We start from the raw sequence: 14761 nt of genomic DNA, 5'->3' as shown, positions 1-14761 counted from the left end.
ATACGCCGATTCAGAAACGTACGTGCGCACGGCGCATTTTTTTACGTCGTTTACGTAAGGCTTTTTCCGGCGTAAAGTTACCCCTGCTATATGAGGCGTAGCCATTGTTAGGTATGGACGTCGGGCCAGCGTAGAATTTTTCGTTGTTTACGTAGTTTGCGTAAGTCGTCCATGAATGGGGCTGGGCGTAAGTTACGTTCACGTCGAAGCCAATGAGGCTTTGCGGCGTAATTTGGAGCATGCGCACTGGGATACGTCCACGGACGGCGCATGCGCTGTTAGTAAAAAACTTAATTTACGTGGGGTCACCATTCATTAACATACAACACGCCCACTGCCTGGATAATTTGTATTACGCGGGCTTACGCCGGATCACATACGCTACACCGCTGTAACTTAGGGCGCAGGTTCTTTCTGAATACAGAACCTGCCTCACTAAGTTACGGCGGCGTAGCGTATCTGAGATACGCTACGCCCGCACAAAGTTACGCCGGGCTTTCTGAATCCGGCCCTTTATGTTTAACTGTAATCTGTTTCAATGTACAAGTTTTCCCTTCCCATTGGTTCTTCCTTGTCCCCTACCCCCTCCCCCTCTATGACAAGGCTAAGGGGAGTGTCCCTAACTGTGTGTAAAAGTGAATGTTTTGTATTTAATAAACAGTTTATGCTCTGCATGTTTAACCCTCAACACAAGTGTGGCTTGTCTCGTAATTGAGGGGTTAAGGGCTGGTTATGGCGAATCTGCAGGCTGCGTTTGGAAGACAGGAGACACAGGTCTGGCGGATGTGCCCACCTGGGGTATCCGAAATCCGTCACACATACTTATTATTTTTTGTTTTTGCTTTGTTTCCTTTTTCCTGATGCAGTCAGGGCAATTTAACGCCATTCGTTGAAATTATGTATTCTGCCCCCCTATGGGTTGTAGGGATGAGGAGCTACTGAATGCAGGGTACAAAAGTGAGCACTTCCACTTGGGGGCATCGTGGAAAGCAAACCCCTAGACATTTTAAAGGAAAAGTGAGTCACAATTTTTTTCACACTTCAGGGTGTGGGATGGTGATTGCTATTTTCTAAATGTTTAATATTTATTTGTATTTTGATTCATTTTAGATTTGATACTGTAATATTCCTTGAAGAAGAATGTTCTACATTTGAAACGTGTCGGATTATCCGCCTTACTTGTCATGAGTTGGTCTGGTGCCAGGTATTTTATGATGGACAGTATCATTGCTACATTTCCAAACTGAATTATTTTCACACTTTTATTTTGTATTTGTCATTTTTTCAATTGTAATAATCATGTAATAAATTTCTATATTTTTTATGACTTTTTGAGTTTAATATTTGTTGCCTTTAAAATCCCGCCCCTTTTGAGGTTTTCCAATTTTCAGGATACACCCAGCTGCCTGATTGACTCATGACTCTGGCTCTCAGCACACCACTAAGGGCCAAAGCCAGCTGCAGGTTCTCCCTCACAGAACTCTGTGTGCATAGGAACAGTGGTCTGGCTGTTTCTTCTCTGTGAAATGCAGGGAGAAAAAACTGCTTCAGTACAGTGTCAGTGTACAATATTATCACTGATCACTATATTAGTATCACTATCAATGTCAGTGTCAATTGGTGACCTTCCCAGATGCCACACTATCACAGCTCCACTATAAGTCGCTGATCACCATCATTACAGTGTAGTGTTTATAGCTGCATAAATTCCAGCGTATATACTATAGTTTGTAGACTCTATAACTTTCACACAAACCAATTGTTATACACTTACAGTATTGGGATTTTTTTTTACCAAAGACATGTAGAAGAATACATTTTTCCCTGATTTTTTTTTTCCCCAGAAAATTTTCAGTCTCTTTTTTTCATTTATATAATAAAATAAAAATGGTGATCAAATACCACCAAAAGAAAGCTGTACTTGTGTGAAAAAAATGATAAAAATGTTTTACGCATACAGTGTTGCATGAACGCACAGTTGCCACTTAAATTAGCACTGCAGTGCTGAATAGCAAAACATGATCTGGTCATGAAGGGGGTAAAACCTTTAAAAAATGTGATGGACGGATGATAATTTAACCAATTGAAATATCCTAGGATGGAAAAAAGAGCATGCTTTTCTGTTATTTCAGGTAATGTTACATATAGGTAATGTTCAGCTAATGTTATTCAGGTAATGTGATATATATATATATATATATATATATATATATATATAATATATAAAGTTATATATAATTTTTAGAGCTGGGGAAATTAAAGATTAATTCCTCGATTAATCTTTAATTTTTTTGATCGATCAAAATTCTTTTGATCAATCAAAATTCTTGACGTCACCGGACAGCCTGGACAGTGAGACTTACCCTGCTGGATGCTAGCAAACTGCACCCATCCATCTGTGGAGCAGGAGGATGCATCAGGCTTCATCAGGGGAAGGGGGCAAAAATAACCATTGTGTTTCTGTCCTAAGCAGTTTTGTGCAGACAATTCTTTTTTTTTTTTTTTTTTCAATTAACAGTTTTTATTGGACACGAGGTAACCCCCGTGCCAGAAAAGATACGGTACAAGGATGCCATCAGAGCATCAACAGAAAAGAAAACAGTGCATAGCATATAACAGTACAGTACAAGGCAGGTATCAGGGGGAGCACAATAACTCCGCTCGTAAGCAGCCAACCTAAAAACACAAGCTGCCAAAAGACAAAAGTAAGCACGTGTAGAACAAACCCCTGAGTAGCAGAGGCATAGGAGGAAACAAAAAAGAGGGAGCCAAGAAAAAAAAAAAAAAAAGGAAAAGGGAAAGAAAAAATAAAAGAGGTGGAGAAAGAGCAGAGGAAGGAGACTGCAGGCGCAGATAGACAGGGAGAGAGAAAGAGGGGGGGGGGTTAAGGGGTGGCTCGACTCGTGGTTCAAGGCGGATCCTCCCGACGATGCCATTCCGCCCAAACTGCATCATGAGTGTCCAAACTATCTCGTAACCTGGCAGTCATTTTTTCCATTAGTTCAATATCTTTGATCCTGGCGTAGAGGTCAGATTGAGAAGGGGGTGACAGGCGCTTCCAATGGAGGGCAACTAGGCATCTCGCAGCCGTCAATACATGCCTCAACAATTTCTTGGAGGACTTGGAGATCCGCAGGGCTGAGACTCCTAGTAAAAACAGTTTCGGGGACCAGGGAACCAGCACTCCAAGGAGGCGAGATAGCAACTGCTGGGTCTCCGTCCAAAACGGTACTATCTTGGGGCAGGTCCAGTAAATGTGGTACAAGGTTCCCCTGGCTCCCTGACAACGCCAACACCTGTCTGAACTGGATGGATAGATAGCGTGGAGGGTAGCCGGCGTCATGTACCAGAAATACAATATTTTATAGGCATTCTCCTTATACAACGTACAAAGAGAGCTTTTAGCCGCCTGGGACCAGATCGTCTGCCACTCTCCCTCCGAGATCTCCTCCCCGAGCTCCCTCTCCCATCGCAGCATGTATGCATGCTTACCCTGGGTGGGGAAAGAGCGAGAGTTCAGCAACCGATACGTATCAGATATCAACCCGCGTCGAGCCGATCCCTCCAGTACCAGTTTTTCGAAAGGCGTTGGCGCTGAAAATTGGAGCCCAGGGGCAAATGATTGTGCATAGTGTCTTATCTGCAGATACCCATAGAACATCTGGCGGGGTAGGTCAAATTTCTTTTGCAAATCGGAAAACGATAGGAGTTTCCGTGTTATGGGGTCCACTAAATGGCCAAAATGAAAAAGATCACGCGACGCCCAAGGCGACGACATCTGATGGGTCAAACTATCAGGCATCTTGGGGTTGAACAGGAAGGAGGTCAAAAGAGACCGCTCCGAGCTCAGGCTATGCGTCCGGGACAGTCTGCGCCAAAGCGTCCTGAGGTGAAGCATGGGCCCCAAGAGTCGGCCCGGATCCACCTCCGCGCCTGCATTCCATAGTAGGCTATTCGGGTGTGCGGGAGCCATCCAAATTTTCTCGATTTGTGGCAGACAATTCTTTGTGTATCTGCAACATCTGTTCCATGCAAAAGACAGTTCAGTTCTTCAGGGTATATTGTCAATAAAATTCGATCATGTCTTCTTCCAGAAAATGTAAACACTCTGGTAAGGCTGCCTGACTGGCTAAAGTGATGCCTACTTGCCTACTATAAAGTGACTGACAGTCAATATACTAGATACGTTTTATAATTAAAGTTAAACTAACTTTCTACGTTTTTCTTAAAGTTTAATAGGAAAAAATAACTTACGTCAGTGCTACAGTTTGAATTTAAAACGTATTTGTGTGAACTGTGAAGTTAAGTCATGGATTGTGGAAACTAACTAGTGTCGGGTGATTGTATATAGTGTATACCACATTAACCACTGACTAATGCAGAGTTGCAATGCAAGGAGATCAGCTAAAAGTAGTCGGATCTGTAAGTGCGTTATAATTAATCGAAATTAGTCGATTAATCGATTAAAAAAAAATCGATTAATCGAACACGAAAATTTTAATCAGTAACAGCCCTAATAATTTTATATATAGGTTCATAGATACCTTTTAAATTTCATGTTTTATGCTGACACCAAAGAAGCATATGGATAAATAATATACACATGTTGACACCTGATGGCTATTGTGCAAGATAGTTTAAATGTTTCCAATATCTGAATTTTTTAATTTGTAACTTGTGGATATCATGGGTGCTTTACCCAATTCTTTTTACTGAGAAATATATTTTAGAAAACACTTTACAACTTCAGGGAAGACAGTACAATTACAATACAATACAGGAGGAATGAGAGGGCATTGTTTATTAGAGCTTACAATCTAGAAGGGAGGGTCAAGTGGAACAAAGGGTAGTAGATGTGGGGGATGATCAGATGGACAAGATGAAAATACAGTTGTTAGGTGTGGATAGTATAGGCTTCTCTGAAGAGAAGGGTTTTCAGGGATTGTCCAAAAGCTAATAGAGTAGGACAGTGTTTCTCAACTCCAGTCCTCAAGGCGCCCCAAAAGGTCATGTTTTCAGGCTTCCCATTAATCAGCACAGGTAATTTGATCAGTTTCACTGCCTTAGTAATTACCACAGCCGTTTCATCTGAGGGAAATCTTTAAAACATGACCTGTTGGGGTGCCTTGAGGACTGGAGTTGAGAAACACTGGAGTAGGAGATAAGCGGACAGATTGGGGTAAGGCGTTCCATAGGCTTGGAGAGGCTCTGGAAAAGTCCTGGAGACGAGCATGGAAGGAGGTGACGACAGAGCTAGAGAGCAAGAGGTCTTGTGAAGAGTAAAGAGAACGATTAGGTTGGTATTTTGAAACTAAGTCAGTGATGTAGCTGGGGGCATAGTTTTGGATGGCTTTGTAGGTAGTCGTATATTTAAGGTGTTGTTAGAAATGAGGATAATTTAATCCTTAAGAGATTCATCATGGATCTATTCAAGCAGAACTGATGGGTTGTAATCAGATGCTCTGCAAAGGAATCCCAAATCTTAGCATTTAATAGCAAAAATGTCTGATATCAGCAAAAACTGAGGTGACAGTGTATATTAATAAAATATAAAGAATAGGTGAACTTTAGGACTAAAAAGAAACAATACCTCTCTTATTGAGTTATTACTGCAATTAGCTTGTATGATGTGTCCTTGTGCATCTATATTATGTATTATATTAACTCAAATGGAAAGTTTGTGAGCTCAGCATGAAACAATCAAGGCTATTCCACTGAAAATTAGAAAACATAGGCCCAGATTCTCAAAGCACTTACGATGGCGCAGCGCCATGTACGCAGTCGTAAGTCCTAATCTGACCCGTCGTATCTATGCAACTGATTATTAACCACTTGCTTACTGGGCACATATACTCCCCTCCTGCCCAGGTGAAATTTCAGCTTTCGGCACTGCATCGCATTAACTAACAATTGCGCGGTCGTGCGACGTGGCTCCCAAACAAAATTGACGTCCTTTTTTCCCCACAAGTAGAGCTTTCTTTTGGTGGTATTTGATCGCCTGTGCGGTTTTAATTTTGTGCGCTATAAACAAAAAAGAGCGACAATTTTGAAAAAAATACAATATTTTTTACTTGTTGCTATAATAAATATCCCAATTAAAAAAAAAAAAAAACACATTTTTTTTCTCAGTTTAGGCCGATACGTATTCTTCTACATATCTTTGGTAAAAAATAAAAATAAATCGCAATAAGCGACTGGTTTGCGCAAAAGTTATAGCGCCTACAAAATAGGGGACAGAATTATTATTTTTTATTATTTTTTTTTTCTAGAAATGGCGGCGATCTGCGATTTTTATTGGGACTGCGACGTTATGGCGGACACATCGGACACTTTTGACACATTTTTGGCGCCATTCACATTTATACTGCGATCAGTGCTATAAATATGCACTAATTACAGTATAAATGTGACTGGCATTGAAGGGGTTAACACTAGGGGGTGAGGAAGGGGTTAAATGTGTGTCCTATATAGTGTTCTAACTGTAGGTGGAGAGGGGGGGTGACTGGGGGGGTGATCGATCTATGTCTCTATGTACAAGGGACACAGATCGGTCTCCTCCCCAGAGACAGCACCGCTGTCTCTGTGTAAAACGGCAATGAGAGATGATCTCATATGTTTACATATGAGATCATCTCTCATTGGCCGCACAGATCGCCTAGCAAACGGCCACTCTGATTGGCCGTTCGTGGCGATCTGTAATTGGCTGTGTCCATGGGACACGGCCAGCACAGAAGTTCCCCGCTGTGCGCTCTGGAGCACGCGCGGGGAACGCGCAAAGGGGCGGACGTCAATTGACGTCCACTTGGCTTTTCAGGTCCGCGCTGTAGCCGTCATTCGACTATAGCGCGGACCCCTAGTGGTTAAAATCAGTTACGCATAGATATCCTTTAGATCCGACAGGCGTCTTACGCCGTCGGATCTAAACTGCATTTTTTTTTGACCGCTAGGTGGCACTTCCGTCGTAATCCGAGTCGAGTATGCAAATTAGCTAGATACGCGAATTCCCGAACGTACGCGCGGCCGACGCAGTAAAGTTACGACGTTTACGTTAGGCTTTTTCCGGCGTAATGTTGCCCCTGCTATATGGTGGCATAAGTGCGGCGTAACAATGTTAAGTATGCCCGTCGTTCCCGCTTTAAAATTTGAAAAAGTTATGTCGTTTGCGTAAGTCGTCCGTGAATGGGGCTGGACGTCATTTACGTTCACTTCAAAACCAATGACGTCCTTGCGGCGTACTTTGGAGCAATGCACATTGGGAAATTCCACGGACGGCGCATGCGCCGTTCCGAAAAAACGTCAATCACGTCGGTTCACAGTAGTTTAGCATAAAACACACCCCCCCTGATCCAAATTTGAATTAGGCGGGCTTACGCCGGCCGAATTACGCTACGCCGCCGCAACTTACGGAGCAAGTGCTTTGAGAATACAGCACTCTCCCGTCTAAGTTGCGGAGGCGTAACGTAAATCGGATACCTTACGCCGCCGCAAGGATACGCCGTTCTACAAGAATCTGGCCCATAGGCTTTGCAGCACTTTGCTGTCCACACAACTGTCCAAGGAGCTGCGTTATAGATAGCTATATTACAATATACCAAAACTTAGCACATGGTGGGCAAAAAGAGAGGAGGTTGGTTAAATCGGGAAGTGCATCAAAAGTTTTTTTACCCACAACATGCTGGCTCCATTGTCACAGGACAAGACAGTAATGCTCAGAATTTCAGCCTGATACCTAGCTTTCCCCTAGCTTTCCCCTTTTATTTAACCTAATTTCAAGCTGAGCTTGTGATGTGCAGAGAGGGGGTATCTATGGCTGGATTGCATAGTTCCTGATCAGAGGGAACTATGTAAAAAACCTTTGCCACTTTCTCACTTCAAATGTTCTATACAGAAATTTTCATTTCATAAAAACTTATACCTTAATCATGATTTTATATACTGTTGGGCAAAAAAAGACATGGGAATCATATTAGGAAATGAATAAAAAAACTCAAGCTTCTTTTCACATCTTTAGAAGTAATAGAGGAAGGTACATTCACTGTGTATCGTTTGTGACTTTAAATCGGAGGTTCACCCTAAAAACATGTACAGTATATAACATTACATTCTGCACACTTCCAACATTTACAGTATGCTGTTTGTTTTTTTTGTTTTTTGCTGTACATACCGTATTATTGCTATTTTCCACCCGGCTTCCGGGTGCTCACTCCCACAGGAGTAGGCGTTCCTATGCAGAGGCGCAGTGTCATGTGGGACTTCGCCCAGATGATTGACGTCTTGAGAAAAACTTCCGCCCGGCGGATAAGGCGCGTCACGAGTTTCCGATAGTAGCCGAATTGCGAGTCGGCTCTATACGGCGCCTGCGCACCGATTAGTAAACCGTGTAGAGCTGACTGCTCTACACAGCATACTGTAAATGTTGGAAGTCTGCAGAATGTAATGTTATATACATGTTTTTAGGGTGAACCCGCGCTTTAAGCTGTCATTACTATCTTGATGTAAACAATAATATCCTATTTATTTGGAAAGCAAAGAGCAAAAATTTTTTTTGTAGGATATAGAGAATGACAGATAGAATACATAAATTATCATTTTCTGTAATATCAAGGAGAAAGAAATAAGGACATGCTTGAATAAACCAGCGAGTAAACTGTATACACACCTATACTTAGATTTACTTTAAGCAGTTCTTGGATTTCTTTGATAAAAAAAATAAAAGTCTGCAACTTCAAATACTGCAGCTGCTGACTTTTAAAAAAGGACACTCATCTGTCCAAGGGTCTAGCACTGTCCACACCTGAACTGGTTCTTTGCCGGTCTTCTGGTCCCTGGCGCCTGAATGCTTACTAAAGCCAGGCAGCTGTCTGTGATCAGGGCCGGCCTTTGGGGTGTGCGAGCTGTGCGACCGCACAGGGCGCCATGAGCAACAGGGGGGCGCCGTGCGGCTATCACAGCTCGCAGCAGAGATCCCCCACCAGCACAGCGCTGACCGCGAGTGAGAAAATCAGCAAGGGGATCGGAGCTCACTAAGAGCTCCAGACAGAGAGAGAGAGATAGGCGTGTCAAGCCAGCTCTAACATTTCTCCCCTCCCCTTGCTGCCCGTACAACCAGTTAAAAGGAGAGAAGCTGCTTCTACTCCTCCCCTCCTTTCCTCCTGTGTCTGCCCCGCCCACTCTCCCCAACAGTCACTGTTCTGCTGCCTAAGGAATGTGGGCGGGAAGATTCAAGCCCAGCAAACAGAAAGGAAAGATGGAGGAGTCTGATATCTATCCATCCAGTCAGTCCCTCCTGCCGAGTGAGTACTGTACCCTGATGCCCTTCATTCCCTTCTCTCTCTCCCTAGTATCTATCTGTTTCTTTCTTTCCATCTGTTTCCATCCCTGGGACACCCTTCCAGGCGTCTCGGAGCTTGCTGAAGGAACATGATCTTCTGGCAGAATCTTCCATTTTTGGAGTACCCGGAAGCCCTTGGTCGGGGAAGTGATCACGTGGGTAGCTCCATCTTTGGTCACCATAAGCTTTGTCGGGAACCCCGACTTGTAAACAATTTTAAGGTTCCTTAAGGCCTTAGTGACAGTGTTCAGGTTCTTCCTGAGTTGCAGGGTAAATTGTGATAGATCAGCATAAAACTGCAGCGGCGCATAATCAGTGCCGCGGTGTTCCCCTTTGCGTGTTAAAGACATCAACTTCTCCTTTGACTGATAGAAGTGCATCCTGAACAGGACATCTCTGGGTACAGTCTCTGGTATGAAGGAGGGTTTAGGTAAACGGTGTATCCTGTCAATAGATAGCTCAATGGCAGGAATATCAGGCATGAGGGTAGTAAGCATGGCCGTGGCATATGAACGCAGGTCAGAGGATTGCACAGTATCTGGGATACCTCTTATTTTGACATTGTTTCTCCGAGACCTGTCTTCCAAATCTGCTAATTTGGCCTTTATCCACATTTGCTCTTCCTCAGCTGTGTCATGGGCATCTACCAGATCATTGATGGTGGAAGCGTATTCCCTCATTTTGGTTTCAATGTGATCTACCCTATCACCCACCGCTGAGAGCTCTGTGTTGAATCTCCTCATGCACACCATCATATCGCTGTGGATAGTGCTTCTTAGGGAAATGAGCATGTCCTTAAGTGTAGTATCCATGACTGGTTGGTGCAGCGTGGGGAATGAGACTATAGAATCAGGGAGCTCCCTGGTGTCTTCCTGTGAGTCAGCGTTAGACCTTACCTCACAGTGCTGCATATCCGAGTCATCTGCTCTGAACCAAGCCTTTGCAGGGCTTCTACTGAGCGGGAGGGAGCCTGTGATGTCTCCCCAGAGCCAGGGGTCTCACGATGGGTTGGCAGTTTGTTGCTCTGTTGCGGGACCCAGACGAGGAGGAAGCACCGGCACCATCTTGCCCACGAGGCAGCAGTGATGAGGAGAAGAAGTCCGTCAGCTTTTTCGGCCGATGCTCCACTTGCCGTTTCCTTGTCATGCTGTCCAGAGGTAGGGGTGATGTTCTGCTGCTAGTAGGGCTTGATTTAGAGCCTCTGTCTGCTGTGAGCCGCTCCGTTGTTCCGCTCGTAGCCGGAGCTCAGGAGTCACACCGCCATCTCGGTGGAGTCCAAGCCACGCCCCCAATCTGTTTGTAATTTTGAACTGGTACTTTTTTAAAGTGTAGCTTCAGCCAAAAAAACTATTTTTTAAGCTTTTTGGAAAACATAGAGCAGTGAGTGCGCAGTGAGGTAGGGTAGTACTGTAGTGACGTTGTACAAAACAGCCATGCTGCTATCACTGCTGTGGTTTTTGATGCCCCTCGGCCTCCTGACTGTGTTTTAAAGGTTCAACTTCACACCTATGTGATGCATCAGAGTATGTGCCTTGCTGCAGAACAGCCTATTAATTTGAGAATGAACTGCCTGCCACCCCTCAATAGCACCAAAGTGAATGGGCCTTTTTTATTTTTTATTTTTTTAATACCGCTGCACCAAAATGCATGGTGCTTTTGTTAGCATGCATTTTTATTTTTGTGATTTTTTGATTTTTTATTTTTATTTACACATATATATATATATATATATATATATATATATATATATATATATACATACATATATATTAGGGCTGTGGAAATTAACTATTAATTCATCGATTAATCTTTAATTTTTTTGATCGATCAAAATTATTTTGATTGGTACTCACCTCTCCGCCGGCTTCCGGGCCTTCAGGGAGTTCCGTCGGAGATCCAGTGATGTCACGGACACCGGCGGGTCTTCCCGTGTCTATCTGAAGGGCTCCTTTGCTGTGCCTTCATATCTACATGCCGGCAGGACCTTACTATCTACCGCACACAAGGTCTGTTACACTTCCCTCTATCAACCTGGGATTCTACAGCCATCCACTGGGAGTTGTGATAGTTCCCTTCACGGGACATCTACATGCCGACGGACTGATGTTAACCTCTCCTCATCTGGATTCAGCAGTGGCATTGTTGTACACATTTGTATACCATTTTCATACTTAGCTACAGTACATGTTTTTATGACTGCTTTTGCTACCGTTTGGTATTACTCGCACCATTTTTACAGTTTATGTAGCTACATCGATTTTATCTCTAGTGCAATATTTATTTTGTTAAGACTATAAAAGTTTTAATGCTATTCCCATTGAGCGCTGCCTTTGTGTGTTTTTTGTATCCTGCTATGCATTTTTCCAGTGGTTGGTAGCTGCACTGGGAATCAGACTGCAAGTAGTTGGATCTGTATGTGCATTATAATTAATCGAAATTAGTCGATTAATCGATTAAAAAAAATCGATTAATCAAACACAAAAATTTTGATCAGTAACAGCCCCCAGAGGCTACGTCAGTGACGTCACCACGCTAAGGAGGAGGGCTCCTTCAAACCGGCCGGCTTTTGAAATATTGTTACATGCTGTTTTTAATCTACTTTGCTGTAAGTACATTACTTTTTTTTAATAAATTATCTTGCGATATCACGCTATTGCGTCCTTTCTTGTACCCATATGATCCACAATTGGGAGGCTACCGATCCACTCGTCACTCTGGGGGAGCCGTAGTCTGTGGCTGGTTTGCAGTTTACCGCTGGGAGGTTTTATGTTATGAGCCCTGGAGAGTCGTATCGAGACGGATTGTTCCATCCAGTGTCCCTGAGGCATCACAAGGCCCTGGCTGGGTTGTAGCCAAACGTCTGAAAAGCTTGCCATCTGGTAAGCTGCTTACTATTTCGGTGGAGGGCTGACACTGATTGTATGCATGTCACCTGGTGGTTTAAAGGTTCGGAAGTATAACTTGATGTGCTAACTTCTATGGAGTCTTCACCTACAGTTCAATGAACAGTGTCAACCAGCTTTACCAACATTTAGTGCATTCGTTGGCTACTACAGACTTTTTGGGCTCAATCCATTATTTTTGTTTAAAACCATTATTGAGTTAAATTGTTCTTTGGCGCGGCTTTTTATTTTCTATAACAATCAGTCGTATACTGCACAAATCTGGCCTTTATGGAAGAGTGGCAAGAAGAAAGCCATTTCTTAAAGATATCCATAAAAAGTGTTGTTTAAAGTTTGCCACAAGCCACCTGGGAGACACACCAAACATGTGGAATAAGGTGCTCTGGTCAGATGAAACCACTTCATGATTGTGTCCCACTTGTTGTTGATTCTTCAAAAAAAATTACAGTTTTATTTCTTTATGTTTGAAGCCTGAAATGTGGAAAAAGGTCGCAAAGTTCAAGGGGGTCGAATACTTTCGCAAGGCACTGTGTATATGTATATATATATATATATATATATATATATATATATATATATATATATATATATATATATATATAAAATATGTGTGTAAATAAAATAAGAAAAAATCGCAAAAATGCATGCTAACAAAGCACCATGCATTTTTTTGAGAATCGTGAGAGAATCGTTATCTTCATTCTAAGATTTTTTGTGATTCTCATTTTTCCCAGAATCGTGCAGCGCTACTGCCTTTAGGAATTAATATGAGAAACACCAGCAAATCTATTGACGTAGCTTTAGGTGCACACTGTACAGAGGACACAGACAGTACACCACGTGAAAATACTGCAGCTAGCACAATCACATGCCTGCCAGTATATTAGGAAGAGCGGATCTATCTAAACTCAATACAGTGTATAAATATATATACAACACCTGGGATGCATATATATCCATATATCCTACACACTCGGGGCTGGATTCAGATACATTGGCGTATCTGTCCGCCCGGCGTAACGTATCTGAGATACGTTACGCCGCTCTAACTTTGGGCGCGAGTTCTTTATTCAGAAAGAACTTGCGCCCTTAGTTAGAGCGGCGTAGCGAATGAGTTGCGGCGTAAGGCCGCATAATTCAAATAGGGATGTAGGGGGCGTGTTTTATTTAAATTTTTGTTGACCCTGGAACTTGTGTACCTCTGTCCAGCTTAAAGCCTTGCACACACAATCAGATTATTGGATGAATTTTTTGTCTGTTTTTTGTTGGATGCTACTCTTAAGTCGAAACTGAAGAGGGTACTCACCATCAGAAAATTTTCTGACGACAGAATTCAACGTCAGAAGTGACGTAATGTGTTGAATTGTTTTGTATGTATTCTATCATTTCTGAGCACGCCTAGTCTTGCTCTTCAGATTTTTTTGGGGGAGAAAACCGTACTAATGAAAAGAAAGTCGGACGTTGTGGTCACATCAGACAAAAATGATGGAGCCTGCACATCCAGTTTTCATCTGACGAAAATTCGTAATCTGCTGGCAAAAGCAGCATACTAACGATCAGAAAATCGGCAGATCGTTCATCAGACGAAATTTAATTTGAGATTTTTTGACAGTGTGTATGGGCCTTAAGGGGGTTGTAAAGGTAAAAGTTTTTTCACCTTAATGCATTATATGCATTAAGGTGAAAAAACATCTGCCGATTAGAGGCCCCTGAACCCCCCTTTTACTTACCTGACCCCTCGAAAAAGTCCGGCGCCATGAACGCGCAGGCTTCTTGGCCGTTTTCTCGGCTCTGTCATTGGTTGATTGAAAGCAGCCCAGCCATTGGCTTGCGCTGCTGTCAATCACATACAATGACGTGGCGCGCCAGGGGTGGGCCCGAGTGATACAGTCGGTGGCTATGGCCGCCAGCTGTATCACGGGAGTGTGCCCGCAAAGACTCAACACCATGCAAGCTTGCTTGCATGAAGGAGTTGAGTCCTTGCGGGGCGGAGCCAAGACAGACGCTGAGGGACCCCAGAAGACCAGGTTCGGGGCCACTCTGTGCAAGTATAACATGTTTGTTATTTAAAAAAAAAATAACTTTAGTGACCCTTTAAGCCTTGTACACACGATCAGATTGTTGGCAGGGGATTTTCTGTTGACAGACTGTTTGCCTAAAATCCGACCGTTAGTACGCTCCTGTAGACAATTGTTGTCCAACTTTCTGCCAACAAATGTTGGATGACATGCTAGTAAATTTACCGCAGACAATGGTCTGTTGTCAGGTTTTCTGATGGTCCCTACACAAGTCTGTCACACAAAAGTTGAAAGTAAAAACACACATAGTTGGAATCAATGATCCAGTGATGTCACGGACACCGGCGGGTCTTCCCGTGTCTATCTGAAGGGCTCCTTTGCTGTGCCTTCATATCTACATGCCGGCAGGACCTTACTATCTACCGCACACAAGGTCTGTTACACTTCCCTCTATCAACCTGGGATTCTACAGCCATCCACTGGGAGTTGTGATAGTTCCCTTCACGGGA

This window comes from Rana temporaria, chromosome 3 (genome assembly GCF_905171775.1).
Source record: "Rana temporaria chromosome 3, aRanTem1.1, whole genome shotgun sequence".
NCBI classification, from domain to species: Eukaryota; Metazoa; Chordata; class Amphibia; order Anura; family Ranidae; genus Rana; species Rana temporaria.
This window is presented reverse-complemented; position numbering follows the sequence as displayed.